Here is a 27,028-nt window from a genome sequence, read left to right on the forward strand (position 1 = left end):
CGGTGCCCAGTCCAACAAGGGACCATACCCCCTACATCCTGCCATGTCCTCCAAGAGACCCAATAGTGTGATGAGAGGTGAGGGGTCACTGGGTCTCTTCAAAACCGGCAATAAGATAAGGTTGGTATGTAGTCTGGAAGACAGACTGCAGGATCATAATAAAGCCCAAGTTGAGCACATGTAGCCAAGCTATAAGTACCTGGGGGAGATGAGAAAGTAAACGAAAAACAGATTTATTACTGTAGGGCGGCAAATTGTGTAAAATAGAATGCACAAGTGAAGAAAGAAGCTATACATTAAATAAAAAAGATACAGCAAGTGAAATTGATTATCCACATACATTGGACTGCCTGTAATACCTGTGGCTTTAAGCCACAATTTTGAAGTTTTGCTAGAAAATGCTTCATTTTGCCACCATGTTTTCAAAATGATTTTTGGAGGGTAAGTACTCAAAACCTTTGGGAGTGTTCAGGCTTGCTTGGCAGATCATTGGAGTATTGACATATTTCATGAGTGTCCATTCTGAATCTATTGGCAATCAGCCAATTTAGGTATAATATGGATTATTATGTGCACTTTTTTTTTATAAAACGAATCCCCTTACATCCCCTTGAAGAAATGCTCTCACATGCTTCTCTGCTCTGTTCATTTACAAGTTACAGTTCACAGAGCTTTCAGATTTTACCAGTCAACTCTATGCATAGCAGTTCTTTACATTCTACCAGCTCAAATGTTCAACAGCCCACAAAGATCCATCACTTGAGAAGCCTTATCACCCCTCATGTCCCAGATGAAAAAATCAGCTTCTGACACTGAAGGAGGGCGGCGTCATCTTTTGCATGGACATGACTCTGCAGGCAGGTCTAATCAGATTTTGGTGCTCAGAAAAGGGTAGTTAGAGGGTTACATATGATGGCCATCTGTGACACACACACTTTGAATATGGGACCTGACAACACTTGCAACTTAAATGGGGAAAACAATTTTGCACAAATATTGTGTACCTGTGTTGGCACGAATTTAGAATATTTTGTATTAACTCCATTTTCCCATGTATAAATGTTTCTATATATTTTTTTTATTTAGTCTGAAGTAGAACATTTACGTATGGATCATTTTGTAGCTAGAGCAGCATTAAGCTTTGATGGTTAATTCATTTTGACAGAAAATGCCAATTTCACGATGAACATCTTCATATCCTCTGATTTTAGCTTGATTCTAGGGTTTACTGGGTGATAGGGAGAGTACGCATAACCATGGTGAATGATCCATTTCTACTCCAGCCAAGGCAAACAAAAGGTCGACACAAATAATCCTAAAGGAGTGAGTTTGTGTTGATGGAACTAGTGTTTATTGGAATAAATGCACTTTCACTGAGAAGAGGCCACACCCATGTATAGGAATGAGGACAAACTAGGAATAACATTTGTTACCATTGATTGTCCTTTGGTACACATTACACTGCCCTTGATATCCCTCTTTAAGGGTCATGAAGGAAGCAGAAGGTCCTAAAAGCAAACTGGTCTCTAAATCTTGGTTGCTTTCTGAGGCTTCCACTGTTTCACCCTCCCCTTGCTCCTCACCAGCCAGTAACAGACGTTTGAGTGTAAAGCTTAACCCAGGGGTCAATACCGTAATGTCATGAGGTACAAAGGGTGCATGGTGTCACTTCTGCCACCACTAGCATTCTTTGACTCAACATCCATTGCACACCATGAAAAGTGACAATGAAGCAATTAGTAATTACACAATTAAGCTTCAGCGCATTGTCTTGTAAACTGAAGGTTAGAAATTTTAGTGAAAACTATTTATTGGTGAATAATCATTTTGCTAACTGTTTCCATGTTTATGATATTGAGGAAAAAATGAAGGTATTTTTATTATGTTTCGATAGACCTCGATGTTTTTTTTTCTCAATAACATACATTTTGAAATGCCAACTAGGGCATTTATTTTCTCAAAGATCTCGCAAAACTAAATGATGGATAGGATTTCACGGTTCTTGTGGACTGAGGAGTCATTAGTGTAATATGTCAGTATGAGTCAAACTCTTTTTTGCCCCTTGAGTAAAATAATTTGTTCAGGTCTTTACCCAAGTGATCTGGAAGATTTTTCTCACGTTTATAATGTCACATTTTGAAGGTTTCTAGAGGTTTAAATCATTGTTGGACTTGGAATTTCCCCCAAGAAATGTAGCTAAGGATCTGATGTTTAGTAATGCATTTTAATGTCATACAGTGAATAAATGCAATGTAAAAGAGGGAGAGAAAGAACCTTATTTTACGGGATTTTAGAGTGAGCATCGTAAAAGATAAGTCTGAAATCTGTGTTTTCTGCACCACTTTTACACAAATCCTAAAATGTGTAACTGAAAACATTTTTGTTGCTGGGACCCAAATCATCTTCGGGATAACTGGGGGATGCAGCGCTTGTTGCTTTCATGCAAGGAATTGTTGATCATTGTTATTACATGTTATATTGTTACTATTAAATATTTAAAATGTTAAAAGTTGCAGTAGTGCTCTGTTTGGACGTTCAAATAACTTTTTTTGTCCAATTTGTTGACAACATGCCATTTTGACAATGTCGATAACAACTGGATAATAGTGACATTCATGATGTCAAAACAAATATTGCCAAATAGGTCTGGTGTTGGTCCCGAGCCACTGGCTTTAAAAAATTCTTGTTTCTTCAGAATAGTTTCTGGTGAAGCATAACAACAACCATTACAAGGTAGCCACCCGTGTGTCTGCACACATGGGAGACCATCTTTGAATGATTTTACTAAAGTACAATAAAATTAATTTAAAAATGATTACCTTCTGCAGGCACATGTATGTGCATTGGCGGCCATTTTTTAATAGTTTTATAGCCAAATTAAAGATGTTTCACTATATATGCACCTGCATGAACGGCCATCTTCAAATTCTTTTAAGGCCATTTAAAGATGGGTGCCATTGCAGTGCTTGCAACAGAACTTGCATACTGCAGGCAGCAGCAAGGGCCAGATAGTATCTTCTAGGGAGCTGCCAAGACCTTGCAAAAAACCCAACTTTAAATAAGATAAAAAGAGTAAGTAAGTAAAGGTCATATGGGCCTGTGAGTCCTTGGTACAGAATGAGACTACTTTGTAACCTGATGTGTATAGGAAAAATGCATGTTATTATTTACAGAGAGGGGAGCCACTGTCTCATTCTATATGTTTTGTGGTTGGAAACAAAATATGGATGACATCACAAAATATCAGTGGATGAAGACGGCTCTCTGAAAGCCTTGCTGAGAATGCATGTATATCTATGCATTTTGTAAGTGGCCTTCCATGTTGCCACTCATGCCACTGTACAAGATTTCATGACATCACTCCTCACAAGAAACATATATGACAGAAGCGCACCCAGTATTATTGAAAAACCTGGAAAATGTGGAATCCAGTCTCATGCTGGAAACTGTACTGATAGATTGCATGTAAGTCATATTTCCTCTCCATCGTTGTGTCTCTTTTGATCTGAAGAATGAGACTTTTCATATCCAAGGTATTGGAGGTGTATTTCCTGATCAAACGCAGCAGAGACAGTATATAAACAGCTCATACCAAAACCTCTTTGCCTAGCGACAGCGCTTCTTGTTGGACTCCTTTAGTAGGGTACCAGTTCACACCCAGCTTTCCCTCTGTGAGCATGTTTTTATGTTTTTGTATAACAACAATGGGGTGACCCTGTGGCCCTCAGAACCTGGGTATGTATAGGAGATACTACAGTGGTTCAGTCAGGGTGAAAACAAATACTTGAAAGTAGAATCAATCAAAAAAGGTTGCTTAATACATGGCAAAAATATGGCAATAATTTCCTTTAAGGAATAGAATGCATGTTAAATGACGGAAGACAAAATTACACAACACTCGCTAGTAGATGCTGGTAAAGTATTATATTATATAAATTGAAGCTCTCATGTGTATTTACACGTATTTAAAGGGCTGTCAAAATGAGATACAAAAATTAGAGTGACAAGAATTGAAGTGACATTTGGTGCTCAGTGATAGTGGTGCAGTGCATATATACAATGTGGGATAGAGGAAATTAAGAGATGGTCAGAACAGCAGGGAAACACACAATATCTCTGGTAACTAGCACATTTGCTTAATGATTTGAACCATGAGATTTGGTGAGGCTGAACCATATATTACCATTGGCGTTTCGACCCTGACAAAGCATTATTAAAATGTCATGGCGGGTCTTCTTCAGGACAAAAAGGGATGACAGCCCAGTACGGAGAAAAGGAACTAATTTGATGAACACCAGTTCTGAGAGGAACGCCCAAGGGAGCCCACCCCCATGCTGGGCTGTCATCCCTTTTTGTCCTGAAGAAGACCCGCCATGACATTTTAATAATGCTTTGTCAGGGTCAAAACGTTGATATGATACTTTACCAGCATTTACTAGCGAGTGTTGTGTAATTTTGTGTTCCAACGTCATTTAACATGCATTCTATTCCTTAAAGGAAACTATTGCCATATTTTTGCCATGTATTAAGCAACCTTTTTTGATTGACTCTGCTTTCAAGTATTTATTTTCACCCTGACGAAACCACTGTAGTTTCTCCGGTTTTTTGTTTTTGGGCATTGCCTTTTGAAGTCTTGATGCTCCATCCTTTTTACCCTGTCTGGGTCTGCTACATGAATACTCGTACTCACGCATGTGTCATGCTCTTCCATACCCTTCTGTGGCTGGTACATCGGTTCATTTATTAATATTACTTGCTTTTCTATAGTATAAAACCCTATTCTTCATATTAAATAAGTGGTGGATTTGCCTCAGAGGACATTTTGGAGTGGTCAAGAACACAGGTTGAACACCTGTGTTTCTTCCATTCCTATCCTTTCTGCCCTGTTTCCCCACGGTCTTATATGTACTACTTGGGCATGTGCAATATTATTTATTATTTTACTTACTTTTTAGACATATTTTATTGTATTTTTGTATGTACACTTTGATGGTTAATTTTAACCGAAATAAAGTACTCTATTATATGTAATACTTTTTCATTTACTAAATGTTTGTGGTTAGACTCAAGGGGAGGCACAGGGTGAGGAGCAGCATTCAATATATGGATCCCTGACAGTGGATAACAAATCTCCCTCCTTGGATCTTGCTAACCAGGAGTCCCTGCTGAAAATCAAGCGTTTTGTGTTTTTATGCATGACATTTCCAAACATTTGGTATTTTCCCACCTTTTTCACACGATACTGTCTGTTGAAACTAGTCCTGTAAGTTTATTTTGTAATGAGCTATGATAAAAGAGAGACCAGACATGTAAATATTTTCTCAATGGGCTTGGGTCTCAACAGGTGCTTATACAGACTAAATATAAGCAACTTATTTTTAAACAACTTTAGCAGGCCACCTCGGGGGAGGATGCGTATTTCATTATGTAAATATTTGTGAGACATACAGTTAGAGCCTCCTGTATGTAGAGTCAAATACTTGCGCATGACCAATTTGTATCTGAGTATGGATTATGGTATAACTGGTTCAAGCGATCTGCACATGCAGTGTTCCACATCCTAATCTCAATTCTGTGCCCTATTTTGCCAATCATCCTTCAGTTGCCCTGACCCTGATTGTTACCTTAATCTGCATGATTATTTAGGGAGTCAGGCATGTGAACACATATATTCAGACTGCATTAATTTAAGGTGTGTATCATTCCAGGCACTGTGATTTTTTTACCAGCCTTAGATTCTAGCACATTTTGAAATGATTTAAGAACATGTAGAATTCCTTCTGTAATGCCACTTATGTCACCACAGCTGACCACAAGAGTAGTCACATTGGAAATATGGGGGGGCTGCAGATACGTTTTATTTTCCCCTGGAGTGACATAAACTATATAATTATTTCAACCTACAGAAATTGCTCCAAGAAGTGATCCGCCTATTGTTGGTGCTGTTATTAGCAAAGTGGGCATATTAGAAACTGAAGTAGTCTAAATCAAACACAGAGAGAAATTGGTAGCACAGTAACAGGAGCCTCTCAATAACTGTGTACTTATGCATTGCTGTGAAGTGCAATCACAGTTTCTTACGTGCCAGCTATGTGATTGAGTGCCACACTTCATGTAATATTGTGCTGGACACAGCAGTGTGCTGATCACAAAGGCAATATTTCTGCTGTTGTTCTGTTTTTATGATTGGAGTCCTACTGTATACTACAGAGGATTAGACAGGAATGGCCGGTATATGTAATCAATGGCATTGTGAAAGAAGCTAAAAGAGCCTCGCTGTTTCACTCTATCTATCTATCTATCTATCTATCTATCTATCTATCTATCTATCTATCTATCTATCTATCTATCTATCTATCTATCTATCTATCTATCTATCTATCTATCTATCTATCTATCTATCTATCTCTATCTGTCTGTCTGTCTGTCTGTCTGTCTGTCTGTCTGTCTGTCTGTCTGTCTGTCTGTCTGTCTGTCTGTCTGTCTGTCTGTCTGTCTGTCTGTCTGTCTATCTATCTATCTATCTATCTATCTATCTATCTATCTATCTATCTATCTATCTTATTTTTTTTCCCTGAAAAAACCACAGGTTTCAGGGACGTTATAGTAAGGTTGGCATTATACTCTTACAAACCAGAGAAATTCAGCTGTTATAGTTAGCTGAGCTAACTATAACTCGCGCCCCCGCAATGCAGATGACATCACCCAGTGACTGAGTGTTTCTAAAAAGTTTCAGAATGTTATATACATATATATACATATATATATATATATATATATATATATATATATTCACTGAAAAAACCATAGGTTTCACACACGTTATAGTTAGGAATTAGCATTTAAAAAACCTTAGAAATTCAGTGAAAAAACCATAGGTTTCACACATGTTATAGTTAGCTGGACATTTTACTCGTAAAAAACCAATGAAATTCCCCCGTTATAGTTAGTTCAGCTAACTATAACTCGCGCGCCCGCAATGCACTGCTGATGACGTCACATATTACATCACTCATGACATGGTCAGTGACATCACTCATGACATCACTGATGACATCTCAAAAGACATCACTGATGACATCACTGATGACATCATCCAGTGAATGTGTGTTTTTCTGAAAATTAAATATGTTTTATATATGTATATCTCAAGGTCGATGGAAGAATAAATGGGTATATTACTGTCTAAATGGATGATTTCTTTTTGAAAAATTTATTGTGTAACTGACTGATTAAGTGTATCATAGTGAATACATGGCTTAGTGAGTAATGTTTAAATATGTAAATATCTGTATCAGTCTCTCACTTTGTGTATAAGTGGCTGCATGAGTTGGTGAGTAGCTACATGGGTGTCTATATAGGTTATTAGTTGGTTTTTTGAGTATTAGTCTGAGTGTCTGCATGGTTCGGTGGGGGGTATGACGTAGTGCATAGGTGCATGAATGAGTGACTCACTGTTTGTATGTGTTGAACAGAGCATGTGTGCAGGACTGCATGGGTGGATGAGTGTGTGTATGGGTGTGTTAGTGAGTGAATGACTGTCTCAATAATGTCTTTATGAGCAACTACATATGTTTTAAACTAGTATATGTGACTATTGGTGTATATAAGTGAGTATATGTGAGAGTGAGAGATTGAAAGAGTTCCTGTATGAATAAGTATGTATTTCTATAAGTGATTGTTTAAAAGACTAAGTATGTGTAAGTTTCCGTAGAAGTAAGTGTGGTGGTGTGTGTATAACTGTATATGCAAGTAAATGTATGTTTGATTCTTTATTAGCATGAGTGACTATGTGTGTGAGTAGCTCTATGGATGAGTGGCATTGTGTAACAGGATATACAGGTGTATGAGTACATATGATGAGTGAGTACATGTATGAGTGACTGTACAGGGCTGTTGGTGAATGAGTGGATGTGTATGTGGATCTTAGAATTACTGAAGAGGTTGTTGTAACTGTTATTGGTATGTCCATTGTTTTGAAAATTTTAGTCTCTATTTTTGAATGTGTGTATCAAAGGTTATATTAGGGGAAGAGGAGGTCTGCCACTCTTTCACAAGGATGATGTCATCAGTGATGTCATCAGTGATGTCATTTGAGATGTCATCAGTGATGTCATGAGTGATGTCACTGACCATGTCATGAGTGATGTAATATGTGACGTCATCAGCAGTGCATTGCGGGCGCGCGAGTTATAGTTAGCTGAACTAACTATAACGGGGGAATTTCATTGGTTTTTTACGAGTAAAATGTCCAGCTAACTATAACATGTGTGAAACCTATGGTTTTTTCACTGAATTTCTAAGGTTTTTTAAATGCTAATTCCTAACTATAACGTGTGTGAAACCTATGGTTTTTTCAGTGAATTTCTAAGGTTTTTTAAATGCTAATTCCTAACTATAACGTGTGTGAAACCCATGGTTTTTTCAGTGAATTTGCAAGGTTTTTTAAATGCTAATTCCTAACTATAACGTGTGTGTAACCCATGGTTTTTTCAGTGAATTTGCAAGGTTTTTTAAATGCTAATTTTTTTTTTTATTCTTCATTTTTTTCAAACATATTTTTAATTTAATTTTCTTTCATTTTATAAAGACTATGCTTAAATTTTTAAAATCCTTAAATATTTTTTTTTAATATATTTTTTAAAATAAACATGTAAAATCTATTACCAGATTTTTTTTTTTTTTTTTTTTTTTTTATAGTACGCGTACCGTAAGCTCACGGTAAGCGTACGGTTTACGCAACGTCCGTAATCTATCTACGCTGCTTGCGTATAGTTACGCACTTTGCGTAGCCGCGCGTACTGCGCGTGGGACGCGTGCGCGCTTACGCCACACGCGCACGTTACGCGGAAGTGCCGGGGAGTGACTGTTATGCGCATGCGCGCAAGCGCGTGTCTTTTTTACGCGCATGCGCACTTTTGCCGTAAGCGTACCGTAAGCGTACCGTAAGCGTACGGTAGGTCATGTGATCTTGAAACACAACTTTTGATTGGTTGAAACTACTTTCAGTTCTAGAACTCTCCTACACCACACCCATTCCCCTCATTTCTGCTTGTGATCCCTTGGAAGAAGGAGCTGGTTTGTCTTTGGGATACGATGGCAGAACAGCAGAGCTCTTCTGAGAGTGAGGCTAGCACCAGCAGCACTGTCTTGAGGCAGAGATCGAGGAAACAAAAGCCTTCTTATGTTTGGGATTATTTTACTTTTCCAGAAGGCCAGCAAAAGGTGAATGCACCCTTAGTTACTTGCAAGCTGTGTAAGCGTGTACTTTCTAGAGGTAATCCTAACAGGAAGTATTCCTTTGGGAATCACACCATGAAGAGACACCTCCAGGATGTACACAGAAGGACACATGGTCATCTTTTTGGAGGTAACTCTTCAGAAAGACGAGCCAGTACATCCACAGCAGCTCAGCCTGGACCATCACCTGCAGGGCTTACTCCTTCTTCTGCAGGTCAGGTGAGCCCTTCATCTGTGGGGGGAGAATCTCCTTTTGCTGGCCCTCTGGAAATGAACCTTCGATTTCGGAAGGTTGATATTCATTGCACATTTTGTAAAGGTCTAATTTGTCATAGGGAGACCAGTGTTTCCCTAGTGAACAACAAAATAGATCAGCACATTTGTAGCTTTGAATGATTTTCCCATGCTTCCTTTCCTCTGTCCCTGCATGAACACAACGGTTCTTTTAAGAGCCAACCTTATCTTTCATCTTTTTTTTACATATGTTTTTTAAAACCTTTTTTTTTTTTTTTTTACCGTACGCGTACGGTGCGCGTACCTTTTTTTTATTTTTTAAAAAAAAACACTAAAAATCAATTATCACATTACAAGGTCCTTGAGAGACTACAATTATTATTATTGACTTACCATACTCACTCAAAAAAATATTTATTCATTTGTTTTTTTAAAAAATAGTTTTAAAAATGGTTGTAGTTTTCGAAAATTTTCTATATCGATCTGAAAAAAAAGAAAAAAGTATTAATATTTTTTTAACAATTTATAATACAGTATACATATTTACATTTTTTTCAAAAAAATATTTTTGCCTTATTTTTGCTGTTTTCAGAATATATTGCATTTCACTATAAATTGTGAAAGCAATTGCATTCATCATTTTACAGCGGGCAAAAAAAAATAACAATCTCAAAGATTGTATTAAAAAAGCCCAGAATCTCTTCTCACTTAAACTTATCATTACAGAAATGCATATTATTCTAAAAAAATATCATCTAAAAACAATACTTATTTCTTTAAAATACCGTCTGATATGTTTGTTTCAGAAGTATAATCACAATATTATATCTCAAATAACTCCAAAATACATCTGATTTCATTTCCTTTAGGCCAAATAGTATTTTTTTTTTTTTTTTTGGAATAAATTTCCAAGGGAAATCCATTAAAATTCTAAAGTTTAATCTGTCCAGATCTCACCGATTCTCTGTAACATTTTGGTTCACGAAAATTTTTTGAATAATTTATTTAGTCCACAATAGAATTGCTTAATTTTCCACATGGCCAAATAGTAATTTTTTAAATCATTTTTGAAAAAATTTCCAATGGCAGTCCAATAGCATTCCAAAATTTAAAATGTGCAGAAGTTACCGATTATCTATAAATTATTGGTTTTTCAAAATTGCATTAAAAATTAAAAAAGTCCACATTACAATTGGTTATCTTTCCTTTAGGCCAAATGATAATTTTAAAAATATATTTTCTACAAAATTGCAATGGTAATCCAGTAAAATGGTAAAATTATTTTGTCCAGATCTTGCCAAGTCTCTCTAAAATTTAGGTTTCAGGAAGATTAGATAGGAATTTGCTAAATCAAAAGGCAAACGTTGTTTGAAAATCAATTGGGAATCATTACACAGTGTCCAGCCTTTTTCACATTTTAGATAAACTGTGTAATGTCCAGAAGTAACAGTAGGTCCATCATGGAAAATTATTGCAACAGTTACAAAAGTTTTTCCTGAAATTGATAATTGCTGTCCTGTAAACTTCTTTATTAAAGTATCCAATTTTGAACCATCAGCTCTACATCGTTGCATCATTAAAATTACATACTGTCCGTATTCCCTTAAAATTAATGTTGAAAACATGTCAGAATTACACTCACCACATTTCATGCTATGATTAGCATCTTTAACTAATTTTGCAAAAGGGACTGTTTTACTCTCTGGCAATGTCAAATAAATAAACCTTTCATTATCAACAATAGAGCCACATATATTATAACAATTATCACAACTATGTTCCCATTTATAAGAGAGACCAAAAAAAATGTCAATGGGAACTCCTTCTTCTTCCACTACCTCAAGAAAATACATCAAAAATTCGTGTGCATCTTGCTGTTCATTTTGAGAAAACTGTGTTCGTCCTGAACATACATCTAAAAGTTTTCTAATATCAGTAGCACTTTCTATTTGAGTTTTATCTTTACTCAGCTTTTGAAAAAGGAACTCAGCTCTGAACAGAATCTTTTTCCCTGATTTACTATTATCTGCTCTTGCAAACTTTCCAGATAAAATGCAACATTCAGCACTACATTAGCGTAGCAGTTGACACCAGAGCTATTTTCAAAATGACATCCTACAACCTGTTCTTCATTGTCCTTTTTCTTTTTGCTTGCAATTACATCACTCCTCTTTTTTTTCCTCTTCTCTATATCTTCATTACAGATATTCTCATTTCTCCTTTTACGAGAAACTACACGTTTCTCCAACACAGGATACTGACCTAAATGAGGAGCATAGCTTCTTCTTAATCTATTATACTCCTTTACACAGTTTGTATCAGCACTAACTTTTGAGTCATCAAAGTCTATCATGAATAAACCTGATAATGTTTTGACTCGTGACAAAGCTACATATGCCATACCTTCTTTGAACACAGTTGAACCAATGTTCACAAATGCACAATCTACAGTCAATCCTTGAGACTTGTGGATAGTTACAGCATATGCTAGAGAAAACGGAAACTGCTTCCTACGTACATATAAGTCTTTCACAAGCATAAAACGAACTGTACAACGACAAATATCTTTAACTTCATCTATCTGATCAAATTTTATCTGTAAACATTCAATTCCTTCTTTTTTCTGATAATTAATAAAACCCACAACTCTTCCCATCGCTCCATTCACTAAGCCTTTCTCAACATCCAAATTTCTCCTTAAAAATACTCTACAGTTCATGCAAACATATAGATTTTTTTCTAATCCTGCTGTTTTGGAGATGTTCTTCTCTAGTGAGTCCAATTTATTTTTCAGTTTGCCTGTTACTGTGACAGTAATTCTTCCATCCTCAATTTTGTCCACTGCTTCCAATTTCCTGATCTCTTCCTTTTCCAATTTCAAAAGCTCCTCATTAAATATTGAGCATTCACGTAGAGTTGGCATTAAGCAGATGACACTTTTGTTTTCTGCAATATTCTTGTATATTTTCTCTGCAACTATTTCTTCCTTTGGAAATAAATTATGTAGCAGCCGACTCTGTAATGCTTTTTTCCCAACTTCTGTGAGTAGTCCAATTCTGATATCTTTCAGAATACTTCCATATTCTTCATCGTTTGCTTGCCTCATATTAGTTGTAAGTTCCTTGTACTCAAAGAAGGACCAAATATTTGTATTTCCAATGCTTCCCAATGACTTCTTCGTGTCTTCATGTGTCACAGTATTAAACACTGGTTGTCCTTTAACTGGAGTAAGTTGCAAAAGATCCCCAAAAACTATGACGTGTTTTCCACCAAATAACACGTCATAGTCTGTTTTCAAAATTTGCTGCATTCTTAAATGCACAAAGGCAAGCATTAAGTTTGATACCATGCTCACCTCATCAATAATGAGAACTTGCATCTTCTTCAATACTCTTGAAACTTCCAAGGATGCTTCTCCAGTTAGCTTGTTGAATTGTATTTTGTTCTCATGCTCCACTGGTAACATTAGCAAACGATGTAAGGTGATTCCTTTTATGTTATATGCTGCTAACCCAGTTGGAGCAGTAACCACACAAGACAAAGTAGAATCCGTTTTTTGCTTTAGGTAGCTTCTGATGACTTTAATTAGGAAACTTTTTCCAGTGCCAGCTTGTCCGCTTACATACATCCTGATTGGATGAAATGATGTGCATGAGCACTCTTTTTTTATATGTAGAAATCCGTGATCAATTTTGTTTTTGATCTCTTCATAAATGTGTTGCTGCTCTTGATTCAGTTGTCTTTCCAAATTTTGTAAGTCTATAAATTCTTCTTGAGCTTGATTCATAGCCGTTTCCACTTCATTCATGGCTATTGATGCTTCATTTTCAACGATTGGTTGTCCTAGGGGATCTTGACTGTATGTTCCTGAACTTTGGCTGTCCTGAGAACTGTCTCTAGCTATTTCTGCTGCAATTGTAGTTTCCTGTTCAATTTCTTCATTTAACATTTGCAGATAAGTTGAGAATGTACTGCATTGTATGCTGTCTTTGCAAGCATTAAAAGAATCTTCATAGCTCTGGAATTCTCCCAGTAGTTCATCCTCTGTACGCCATGGTTTAAACAACTGTAAAAGAGCCAAGTAGTAAAATTCTTTCTTGTCGGTTGTGTCGCAACTCAGCTTCCGGTGATTTATCAAACTTCCTTTGGTTTGCTTCACCAAACATCCTTCTTCACCAACAACTTTATATTTTCCACTGTTGATGTCTTCTGCAGCTTTCCGTGAATAAATGTAGTTCTGCAGCACTTCATAGAGACACATGTTCTCCAGATGATGACTTCTCTTGGGATAATATGTGTCCAACATGTTTGTTTTCAATATATCTGTACTTTCTGGGTCATTCTCGGCCAAATATTCAATTTCTCCAACAGATTTCAGTACCCGATTTCTCATTGCTGCAAGGCCTAAACTTGCCCAAATTATTCTTCTTGACTTCGAGTAGAGACTTGCAGAAGATAACCTATCTGAACATTCGTAGGATCCAATTTCTCGATGCGATAACATCTTCAAACTGAAACTGTACAGCTTCTTACTGACAGTCTTCTCGTGAGAAATCTCTTCCCACATTTCCTTCAATTCTGTTTTTTCTGATTTCGTAATGTAAGACGTTACATATCGTGCAACAGCAATGGAATTGTCAGCTACATACTGTATATCCATGTTAGCGTTCCACATGGATAAAATGACTGGGTTGTAGTCATTTATATTTTTTGATTCTTCTTTTCTTTTAAGGTTGTAGGTATTCTTAGGTGATTTTCTTGTGATAGTATGTCTCACAGCTGACATAAAACTGTTGACTCTTCCATTTGAAAGAACAGGTCTAGGAAATCCAAATCGACATTTAGTATAGTATTTTTCTTTGCTCTTGTATTTCCGTCGACAGTATTTTCCACACCGATGACTTTGGAAACGTAGAACTTGCTCCTTTAACTTGTTCTCTTCTTTGCTTTTTGGTATACCACATGTTGCATATTCTTCAATGTAAGATAACACTGCTTCATCAGTATCTGTTCCAAACTTTGGGGCATCCTTGATCCACAGCAGCATATGAATATGAGGAGCACCTCTTGCCTGGTACTCTTTTCTCCAAAAGAAATCCACTACTTCTCCAAGGGGTGGATTTTTTTTATTGCAGATGAAGGACATCATAGCCTCAAATCTATGATTGAAATATCTGCAAACATTAACCGGATCCAATGAGCACAGTTCTCCTGCTGTCTTGTATTCGATGTTTTTAATGTTTGAATTGGCCTCTCGTAGAAAATCTAGTAAATCATCCCAAGCGTACTCGGCACAGCTTAGGGTAAGGAACCATGTTGGTGTTCCTAAATTGCGTAACATGCATTTTAGTTCACCATGGCGTCGGTACCAATATTCATTTGTCCCACGCTGACAAGCCATCAGATTGATCAGTTGTGTTTCCAAATGATCATCTCGGTGCTGCACTTTCTCCATAAAATCCTTAGCAGACACATTTTGTAAATGTACTCCACTTTTTAAAATGTGATTTACTGCATAAGACAGTGCAGACAAGTCGCTTTCAAATAAAAGATGGAACAAATAAGGAATACTTTGTCGAAATCTGGGATCTTCAGCATATAGTCTTGTAGTCCGATACTCTGAAGCTGGAATCTGTTCTGGACGTTCATCGTATCGTCCTCCTTTTCCTTTAGGAAACAGCTGGGGAAAACATCGAGCTTCCAAGCTCTCCTCCCATACACTCACGGGATTTCCTTTTGCTTTCTTCATCTGAAAGAGATCAATATTGTCTCCCATAACTTCTTTCGAATGGAGAGGATGTATGCTAAAATGTTCATAAATTTCTTCTTCCTTTGACTTGTCCACTTTTTCAATTTGTCCAGTTGGTGTTTCTGTGTGTTCTTGAAAATCTTCTTCTTCTTCTTCTTCTTCTATATAAATTGATTCATACCATTTGTTATTTTTTTTCAAATACAAATTTGCTCTTTGTACTTTCCGCACATCTACCAGCTCCTGCCAAATCTTCTTATTCTTTGTAGGTACACCATTAACCAGAATAATTAATGGTTCAGTTTCCAAAGTATCCGCATCAATAGTTTCCATATTTTTTTTCAAATCCAAGGGCAAATACACCACTCTACCTTTTAAACCTCTCAGTAAATCTGAAGGAGGTAATTTACCAGTTTTTGGCTCCATACGTACTATGGTCTGGAACGGATGAACACATTGAATGAGTATAGACTCATATGTATTTAATTCAGAAAGTTCAGCAGGAATAGCATCCAATTCTAAATTATTATGTACAGCTCTGGTCGGCATTCTATTTTCCTCTAACTTGTTGTAACAGTATTTACAAATACGCTGATCTTCACCCAATTCAAAACAATTTTCAAGAAATATATATGTGGCAAAATCCATCCACTTATAATTATCTTCATTTTCACTCTTTCTGTAGAGGTCAACATTCCTGGTTTGTTTTCTATAATGAGTTCTGCGGCAACAAATACAAGTAACATTTGGTCTTTCATTAGAGACTATTGCAAATTTTGTTATGTGATCATTAAATGTGTTACTTACAGAGGGTTCTACATTCTCTTCCACTTCTGCCTCATTTACTGTGTCCTTCTCTGCACTGTTTTGTTCAGGACCAAAGTAACAAAACTGAATTTCATCAACAACCTTCTCTACATCTGATACCGTTCCTCGGAACAGAGCCCTATTCAATTCATTTAACTTTATTGCTGGACTTTTGGCAAAATACAACCGTCTCACAAACTTTCTCATTTCAGTATGATGAACAGCCAGCATCCTAAAATGATGGAAAACACTATTGCACACTTTTCTAGATAGACAAGCAAGAGAATGACCCTGCAAACCAGTATTCTCTCTCACTCTGCATGGATCCAGACTTTGAAGCACCTTAATCTTTTGTTTTACACTTTTTTTACTATATTCTCTTAGAAACTCTCGAAATCTGTCAATAGATTCCTGACGCACAGTGCAAATACTACTACAATTCCAAGTGTACACTGGGGCTTTAGGACGTCTCCCCATTGCCTCATCTGCCATCACTTGTACCTCATCTCTTGGAACCATTATCTCCTTCTCCATTATGCAACCATTTTTTACTTCGTATGAACGACCTCTGGTGTCAACTGCATGCAGCAAACTATTACTTTGAAAATAGCTCTCTTCATTAAAAAAAGGTTCACTACTTGAACTATGCATCCACTTTCCTAAAAACACTTTACAAAAGTTTGTTCTGTTCACTACTCTTTTACTTTTGCTTTGTGATTTCAGTACATTAACCATTTTATCTAATGTACGCATCCTATTCAAAATTAATATGAATAGTTTCCTTTTTAATTCTAATGCTTTTGCTGCAATGGCTTCAATTTCTTTTTTTCTCTTGTAATATTTTGCCTTTTGCTTATATTTCTTTACATCCTTTATCAAATTGGACATAACTCTTCTCTGAAACATTTTTCTACGTATCTCTTTAAACGCTGTTTTTCTGTTTATGTTAAACTTTTCAATTGCAGAAGGTATATTTGCATTAACTAAATTCTCAATTTTTTGCTGTTCTCTATGTTTTGTTACATTTTTCCGAGGACAGACATTTTGTACATTTTTCTTTGTTTTGAATATTTTGTTAAGAAATTGTTTTTTCTGCTTACCAGAAGATTTTTTCTTTTTCCCAACATGAGCATCTTCTACTAACTTTGGTCCTCCAGTTGTCTTCAAATATAGTTTTTTTTTTAGCGTTTTTTGAGCTCGAGATTTTGTAGGCATCTTAAATTTTGTTCACTGTTCTTCAGCAATACCTGAAAAAAACTAAAAAAAAAATCCTTTATTGTATTTAAATATATTACTACATTTGTTTTCACAATAGTCATAAAACAAAATTTCTTTGCCAATTTGAATGCACACAAACTGCTCTTTTTTTTGGGCAAGTGAAAATCTCTTTTACAAACTGTCACATTATGAAACCACTTTTCAGATTTTTTAAAAAGCCCATGTCCACAGTGCTACACTCCAGCAAGGGCAACCAGCCTTAGTGAAGCTCAATGTATTTGCATTACAGACTGAAACCTGAAAACCCCACTGGCTTGTAAATACTTTGCATGACTATACACGGCAAGCACATGGGTGTGTGCTAAGACTCTGCTTCTTCCCCCAAAAATTCGCTCCCCCTTTCCATCTAATGCAACTGTGAAATCACCAGAGCAAGACGCAATAAATCTCTGCCTATAATTCCTCTATGCACACAGAGTCATGTTTTCACATTAGTCCCAAAACGAAATTTCTTTGCCATTTTGAAAGCACACTTACTGCTCTTTTTTTTTCGGGCCGAGTGAAAATCACTTTTACAGACTGACACATTATGAAACCACTATTTTTGATTTATTTAATTGCACGTGTACAAACTGTTTTTTTTTCAGACCACCACCATGTGCATTCTCTGTGACTGCCTACACTCCACCAAGGGCAACCAGCCTTAGTGATGCTGAATGTATTTGCATTACAGACTTAAACCTGAAAACCCCACTGGCTTCTAAATACTGTGCATGACTATACACGGCAAGCACATGGGTGTGTGCTAAGCCTCTGCTTCTTCCCCAAAAAATTCGCTCCCCCTTTCCATCTAATGCAACTGTGAAATCACCAGAGCAAGACGCAATAAATCTCTGCCTATAATTCCTCTATGCACACAGAGTCATGTTTTCACATTAGTCCTAAAACGAAATTTCTTTGCCAATTTGAAAGCACACTTACTGCTCTTTTTTTTTAGGGCCAAGTGAAAATCTCTTTTTACAATTTGAAATCACTTTTACAGACTGACACATTATGAAACCACTATTTTTGATTTATTTAATTGCACGTGTCCAAGCTGTTTTTTTTTCAGACCAACACCATGTGTATTCTCTGTGTCTGCCTACACTCCAGCAAGGGCAACCAGCCTTAGTGAAGCTCAATGTATTTGCATTACAGACTGAAACCTGAAAACCCCACTCGCTTGTAAATACTTTGCATGACTATACACGGCAAGCACATGGGTGTGTGCTAAGACTCTGCTTCTTCCCCCAAAAATTCGCTCCCCCTTTCCATCTAATGCAACTGTGAAATCACCAGAGCAAGACGCAATAAATCTCTGCCTATAATTCCTCTATGCACACAGAGTCATGTTTTCACATTAGTCCCAAAACGAAATTTCTTTGCCATTTTGAAAGCACACTTACTGCTCTTTTTTTTTCGGGCCGAGTGAAAATCACTTTTACAGACTGACACATTATGAAACCTTTTTTAAAAATTTATTTAATTGCACATGTCCAAGCTGTTTTTTTTTCAGACCACCACCATGTGTATTCTCTGTGTCTGCCTACACTCCAGCAAGGGCAACCAGCCTTAGTGATGCTGAATGTATTTGCATTACAGACTTAAACCTGAAAACCCCACTGGCTTCTAAATACTGTGCATGACTATACATGGCAAGCACATGGGTGTGTGCTAAGCCTCTGCTTCTTCCCCAAAAAATTCGCTCCCCCTTTCCATCTAATGCAACTGTGAAATCACCAGAGCAAAACGCAATAAATCTCTGCCTATAATTCCTCTATGCACACAGAGTCATGTTTTCACATTAGTCCTAAAACGAAATTTCTTTGCCAATTTGAAAGCACACTTACTGCTCTTTTTTTTTAGGGCCAAGTGAAAATCTCTTTTTACAATTTGAAATCACTTTTACAGACTGACACATTATGAAACCACTATTTTTGATTTATTTAATTGCACGTGTCCAAGCTGTTTTTTTTTCAGACCAACACCATGTGTATTCTCTGTGTCTGCCTACACTCCAGCAAGGGCAACCAGTCTTAGTGATGCTGAATGTATTTGCATTACAGACTTAAACCTGAAAACCCCACTGGCTTCTAAATACTGTACAAGACTATACATGGCAAGCACATGGGTGTGTGCTAAGCCTCTGCTTCTTCCCCAAAAAATTCGCTCCCCCTTTCCATCTAATGCAACTGTGAAATCACCAGAGCAAGACGCAATAAATCTCTGCCTATAATTCCTCTATGCACACAGAGTCATATTTTCACATTAGTCCCAAAACGAAATTTCTTTGCCATTTTGAAAGCACACTTACTACTCTTTTTTTTTCGGGCCGAGTGAAAATCACTTTTACAGACTGACACATTATGAAACCTTTTTTAAAAATTTATTTAATTGCACATGTCCAAGCTGTTTTTTTTTCAGACCACCACCATGTGTATTCTCTGTGTCTGCCTACACTCCAGCAAGGGCAACCAGCCTTAGTGATGCTGAATGTATTTGCATTACAGACTTAAACCTGAAAACCCCACTGGCTTCTAAATACTGTGCATGACTATACACGGCAAGCACATGGGTGTGTGCTAAGCCTCTGCTTCTTCCCCCAAAAATTCGCTCCCCCTTTCCATCTAATGCAACTGTGAAATCACCAGAGCAAGACGCAATAAATCTCTGCCTATAATTCCTCTATGCACACAGAGTCATGTTTTCACATTAGTCCTAAAACGAAATTTCTTTGCCAATTTGAAAGCACACTTACTGCTCTTTTTTTTTCGGGCCAAGTGAAAATCTCTTTTTACAATTTGAAATCACTTTTACAGACTGACACATTATGAAACCACTTTTTTTTCTTTTATTTAAATGCACATGTCCAAGCTGTTTTTTCAGACCACCACCATGTGCATTCTCTGTGACTGCCTACACTCCACCAAGGGCAACCAGCCTTAGTGATCCTGAATGTATTTGCATTACAGACTTAAACCTGTAAACCCCACTGGCTTCTAAATACTGTGCATGACTATACATGGCAAGCACATGGGTGTGTGCTAAGCCTCTGCTTCTTCCCCCAAAAATTCGCTCCCCCTTTCCATCTAATGCAACTGTGAAATCACCAGAGCAAGACGCAATAAATCTCTGCCTATAATTCCTCTATGCACACAGAGTCATGTTTTCACATTAGTCCTAAAACGAAATTTCTTTGCCAATTTGAAAGCACACTTACTGCTCTTTTTTTTTAGGGCCAAGTGAAAATCTCTTTTTACAATTTGAAATCACTTTTACAGACTGACACATTATGAAACCACTATTTTTGATTTATTTAATTGCACGTGTACAAACTGTTTTTTTTTCAGACCACCACCATGTGCATTCTCTGTGACTGCCTACACTCCACCAAGGGCAACCAGCCTTAGTGATGCTGAATGTATTTGCATTACAGACTTAAACCTGAAAACCCCACTGGCTTCTAAATACTGTGCATGACTATACATGGCAAGCACATGGGTGTGTGCTAAGCCTCTGCTTCTTCCCCAAAAAATTCGCTCCCCCTTTCCATCTAATGCAATTGTGAAATCACCAGAGCAAGACGCAATAAATCTCTGCCTATAATTCCTCTATGCACACAGAGTCATGTTTTCACATTAGTCCTAAAACGAAATTTCTTTGCCAATTTGAAAGCACACTTACTGCTCTTTTTTTTTAGGGCCAAGTGAAAATCTCTTTTTACAATTTGAAATCACTTTTACAGACTGACACATTATGAAACCACTATTTTTGATTTATTTAATTGCACGTGTCCAAGCTGTTTTTTTTTCAGACCAACACCATGTGTATTCTCTGTGTCTGCCTACACTCCAGCAAGGGCAACCAGCCTTAGTGATGCTGAATGTATTTGCATTACAGACTTAAACCTGAAAACCCCAGTGGCTTCTAAATACTGTGCATGACTATACATGGCAAGCACATGGGTGTGTGCTAAGCCTCTGCTTCTTCCCCAAAAAATTCGCTCCCCCTTTCCATCTAATGCAACTGTGAAATCACCAGAGCAAGACACAATAAATCTCTGCCTATAATTCTTCTATGCACACAGAGTCATGTTTTCACATTAGTCCCAAAACGAAATTTCTTTGCCAATTTGAAAGCACACTTACTGCTCTTTTTTTTTTCGGGGCAAGTGTAAATCACTTTTACACACTGTCACATTATGAAACCACCATGTGTAACTACAACAAAAACAATTTCCATTTCTATTATTCATTTCTTAAGTTACCACATACATCCCCTCTCATACTCTAAACTCACCTTTAAAATTAGTTAGTTGTGAAAGAAATGTGACACTCAAACAGCAGATTATCAGAGCCAGGATCTCTGTTGTGTTCACCTCTCTCCTCTCAGCAGAACCAGATAATGGCAAACTTTCCCTCTATTTTTCCACACATATACTTGTAAGTTTCAAATCTCAGTGCTTCCCCCTTTTTTTCAAATGTAATCACACATTTCTATTGGTTGAAAACCAACCCTTTTCCAAAAGTACCCTTCCCCCAACTTGACTTCTGCCTAGTACCCTTCCCCCAACTTGACTTCTGCCTGCTACCATAGCAACAGCTCATGGAACACTGCTGTGTTGAGTTAGGTCAGAAGTTCGCCAAACAATGTTTCAATTCCACAGAGCAAGAGTGCTTGACTTTTCAAACCTAACAGCAAATCCATAGTACTGTTCTTTGGTTACACATTTTTTTTTACCAATACAAAACATGCTTCTATTAATTTACACATACAGCCTAGTTTTTATTCTAGAATGGTATGAAACAGCCAATCAGTTCTTTTTGTTTTGAAAAAAATATGTATGCCTCCATTTCCAAACTGTCTTTCTTTTCATATTGCCATTCTACTGAAAGACACCTCCTGAGTGCATCCAGTTCTCCTTTGAAGATGTTCACAGTGTGGATTGTAGGGCACAGCTATGTCTTCTGGAGTGAAAAGTTTGCAGAGAAAACAGGTATGGTGAGAGACCTTGCTTTGCCAAATGTAGACATTAAATGGATTGGTCAGAGAGGGTTAAAGTGGCACCAATTGATGCCATTGGTGAAATCCTTCATTCAAATCCAACACCCTGACCTCATAATAGTGCACTGTGGTGGCAATGACCTAGGCACTTTGACTGGGGTAGGTCTGGAAATGCTTATGAAGGACACCTTTGCACAACTGTTTACACTTTTCCCTAAAACTGCCTTTGTGTTTTCCAACATATGCCAAAGGCAAAAATGGAACTGGTCCAATCATTTCTGTCCACAGATTGACAAAGCAAGAAAGCACGTCAACAAATCTGTTTCTGCTTTCCTCCGTGACTATGGTATGGGTGCCATTTACCACAACAACTTGCGTTATGACATGCAAGACATTTATAGAGGAGATGGTGTGCACTTCAATGATGAAGGGAACAGAGTCTTCCTCTTGAACCTTAGACTCTGCATCGGTACTTACTTGTAGGTACCACTAAAAAAATGACTTCATAAACACAACAGCTCTTTTTAGAGCTCCCTAATTTCTAAACTCTTAAATCTGCTTTTCATTTATTTATTTTTATTTTTTTTACCGTACGCTTACCGTAAGCTTACCGTACGCGTACCCCGTGATTTTTTTTAAAATCAATAAATGTTTTTTTGGTACTTTTCTGTCCTTCTTTGACCCCCTTACAAATGTTAGGGGGTCTGTAACTCTCCTCATTGCCCCCTTTCCTTGTTTTCACTCTTTTTTTTCAGAGTGAAATACACAAAATGGCGGCCGCCGCTTCCTGGTTTCGGCCGATTCGAATGTTTACTAAGATCTAACAGCCAATCAGAATCGCGCTCGCGCACGCCGCCGTACGCTTACCGTAAGCGTACGGTAAGCGTACCGTAAGCGGGCTCAGATATATATATTGATTTAAAGGCTATTTTCTCAGAATCTACTGAACAGATTTACACCAAACCTACAAAAGGCACTTCCTTGACCTAGGGACTACCTCTCTGCCAAATTTTGAGTAATTCTGTTCAGCCGTTCGGGCTGTAGCTCGTTCTAAAGGTCCTATGGAAAAATGCATGGGAAAAACGCGTTTTGGGACCCCCCTTTTATCTCAGCCCCCACTTGACGGATCCCCCCGAGACTTTCAGGGTAGGAGCGGAGCGTAGCGCCCCACCTATTTTGAGAAATTCGCGAGGATTCGTCGACCGGCGCCAAAGTTATTCAAAATAGAATGTTGAGGTTTTCCTATGGAAACGTGGTCCTAACTATAACTACCTACTGGCGACCGCCAGTAGGTAATATATATATATTACCTACTGGCGGTCGCCAGTAGGTAGTTATAGTTAGGACCACGTTTCCATAGGAAATCCGCAACATTCTATTTTGAATAACTTTGGCGCCGGTTGACGAATCCTCGCGAATTTTTCAAAATAGGTGGGGCGCTACGCTCCGCTCCTACCCTGAAAGTCTCGGGGGGATTCGTCAAGCGGGGGCTGAGATAAAAGGGGGGTCCCAAAACGCGTTTTTCCCATGCATTTTTCCATAGGACCTTTAGACACAGCTACAGCCCGAACGGCTGAACAGAATTACTTGAAATTTGGCAGAGAGGTAGTCCTCAGGTCAAGGAAGTGCCTTTTGTAGGTTTGGTGTAAATCTGTTCAGTAGATTCTGAGAAAATAGCCTTTAAATCAATATATATATCTGAGCCAGCTTACGGTGCGCTTACGGTGAGCTTACCGTACGCGTACGGTGGCGTGCGCGAGCGCGATTCTGATTGGCCCTTAGATCTTAGTAAACATTCGAATCGGTCGAAACCAGGAAGCGGCGGCCGCCATTTTCTCTCTCGCACCCTGACAGGGGGTTGAAAAACAAAGTGCAAAAACATGTAAAGGGGCTGTTTACACAGCTCCCAAGCACCTAGCCATGTCGAGGGAGTCCCCAACGATCCCCCAAGTGAAAAAAGGCAATTTTAATTTTTTCGAAAATTTCGCCGATTACGCTTACCGTACGCGTACGGTAAGAAATAATAAAAAAAAAAAATATATCCACATTCTCCCCACCCCGTGTGCAAAAGGTTCCTCGAAGGGCACCTTTTGTGCATGGCTGATCAGAGCTAAACAAAACATATATTTTACCTGTCACAACGATGCTCATCATATGTCCTCCATGTGCGCACGGTGCGCGAAGCGCATCGTGCGTTCATGGCCCATCTAGCGTAACGTGGGCACGCGTTGCGCGAAGCGCACCGCGTGCTCACTGTGCGCGCACGGAACGAACTGTGTTAAGTGGGCGCGCACGCCACAAATGGCGTAAAGTAACTTTGCATTTAAAAAACCGTACAAATTCACTGAAAAAACCATAGGTTTCACACACGTTATAGTTAGGAATTAGCATTTAAAAAACCTTGCAAATTCACTGAAAAAACCATAGGTTTCACACATGTTATAGTTAGCTGGACATTTTACTGATAAAAAACCAATGAAATTCCCCCGTTATAGTTACTGTAGGCAACTATAACTCACGCGACCGTAATCCTCTGCTGATGACATATGTGTCTTTATGAAAAAAAAATATTTGTAATATATGTATAGCTAAAATTTAATGGAAGAAGACATGGGCAAATAAGTGTCTAAATACAGTATTAGCATCAGCAGAGGATTACGGTCGCGTGAGTTATAGTTGCCTACAGTAACTATAACGGGGGAATTTCATTGGTTTTTTATCAGTAAAATGTCCAGCTAACTATAACATGTGTGAAACCTATGGTTTTTTCAGTGAATTTGCTATATATATATACACACCAAGGTTTATTGAAGAATGAGTGGGTGTATGAGGGTCTGCATAGATGATTTAGTGGGTGCGTGACTGACTGTATAAGTGAGTTATTAAACGTGCCTTAATGAATGCATGGGTGAATGACTAATCTGTGTGAATGTCTGTATCAGTCTGTCAGTTGGTGTGTAAGTGGCTGCAAGGGTTGGTGAGTAGCTACATGAGTGTCTATATGGGTTAATGACTGGTTGGCTGATTACCTGTATGGCTGCCTGAGTGTTTGTGTGGGTGGATGGGGGGTGTGACTCCTTGCACGTATGTGTAAGTGGATAATTCACTGGGTGTATGGGTCTATGAATGCGTGTGTTAGGGACTGTATGGGTGAATGAGTGTGCGTATAGCTGTGTTGGTGAGTGAATGGATGTCTCAGTGGTATATGGCGTAAGTAACTTAATATGTGAAAGGCAGTATATGTGAGTGTTGGAATATATAAGTGACAAAATGTGACAGTGAGTGATTGTGACAGTGGCTGCATGGATAAGTGTGTTCTTATATCAGTAGTTGTTGAAGAGAGTACGTATATGGTACTATCTATATGAATAAGTGAGGTGGTGTGTGTGTATAACTGTATAGGTGAGTAAATGGCAGTGTGATTGATTCTTTGGGTGACTGTATAGGTGTTTGAGTTACTCTTTGGGTGAGTGACAGTGTGTGAGTGTCTATTTGGGTGTATGAGTGGATATATCAATGGCTGTATTGATGAATGAATGTGTGTATGAGTGACTGTAGGGGTTGGTGACTGGATGTGTGAGTGTGTAGACATATGAATCAGTGAGCGGGTATGTACTAACTGATATTGGTCCGTCTATGGTTTCAATATTGGTAGTCTGTATTTTAAAGTGGGTGTATCAAAGGTTATGTTAGGGTGTGAGAAGGTGCATCAGATGATCATGTGGATGATGTCATTAGTGATGTCATTTGAGATGTCATCAGTGATGTCACTGACCATGTCATCAGTGATGTAATATGTGATGTCATCAGCAGTGCATTGCGGGGCACGAGTTATAATGGGCGAATTTCTCTGGTTTTGTACGAGTGAAATGTCAACCTAACTATAACGTCCCTGAAACCTGTGTTTTTTTCAGTGAATTTAAAAGGTTTTTTTAATGCTGATTCCTAACTATAACGTCCCTGAAACCTATGTATTTTTCAGTGAATTTCAAAGATTTTTTAAATGTTAGAGCCCCCATGCATCAAACTAAAAACCAGTCACAAACGGGCAGGTTCTCAGAATCTGCCCCTTTGCGATCAGTATTTTTGCATTTGGGATGCATCATCCCAAAGGCAAAACTCGCAAATTGCGATTGCATTTAAGGAATTGCAAATTTAAAATAGCGATTTCGCTATTAGGGGTTGCAAATTACCGAAACAATAAACTGGTCGGTAATTTGCAAAAACTTTGAAAAATGCACTAAAGTGCATTTTTCAAAGTTACATGTTACACACACATGCCCTTTGGCATGTGTGTGCGCAACATGGGTGCACAATACAATTTCAGGGGTGCAAGAAGGTGTCCTGTTGGCACCCTTGAAATTGCATGCGCAATTTGCGAGTACCTATTTCGTACTCGCAAATTGCGCATGCAATTCCCATTCATTGCTATGGGCATGAAGGCCCATAGGAATAAATGGGAAGCCATTCCTTAATTGCGACTCACAATTTGCGAGTCCCAATTAAGGAATGTTTAGGAATCTCCATTTTTATAGCGATTCCTACGTGTATAGGCTTTTGCGATTTCTTTATTGCGATTCCTTAATGATCGCAATTAAGGAATCGCAAAAGCCTTCCTTGATGCATGTGCCAGTAAACCTTAAGTATAAAATTATTGTAATCTTACCTTTTTTACAGTATTTCTAAGTGTTTTATAGAATTCCTTTTATTTAAAAATGATTGAAAGTATATTTGAAC

The 27,028-nt window shown here is 37.9% G+C and overlaps 1 protein-coding gene across 1 annotated transcript in view; it reads left to right on the plus strand.

Moving 5' to 3' along the window:
• Nucleotides 1-27,028, plus strand: part of LOC146775984 (uncharacterized) — a 548,205-nt gene that overhangs the window by 406,442 nt on the left and 114,735 nt on the right. The window lies entirely within an intron of this gene.

The sequence above is a fragment of the Triturus cristatus genome, chromosome 12, assembly GCF_964204655.1.
Source record: "Triturus cristatus chromosome 12, aTriCri1.1, whole genome shotgun sequence".
Lineage (NCBI taxonomy): Eukaryota > Metazoa > Chordata > Amphibia > Caudata > Salamandridae > Triturus > Triturus cristatus.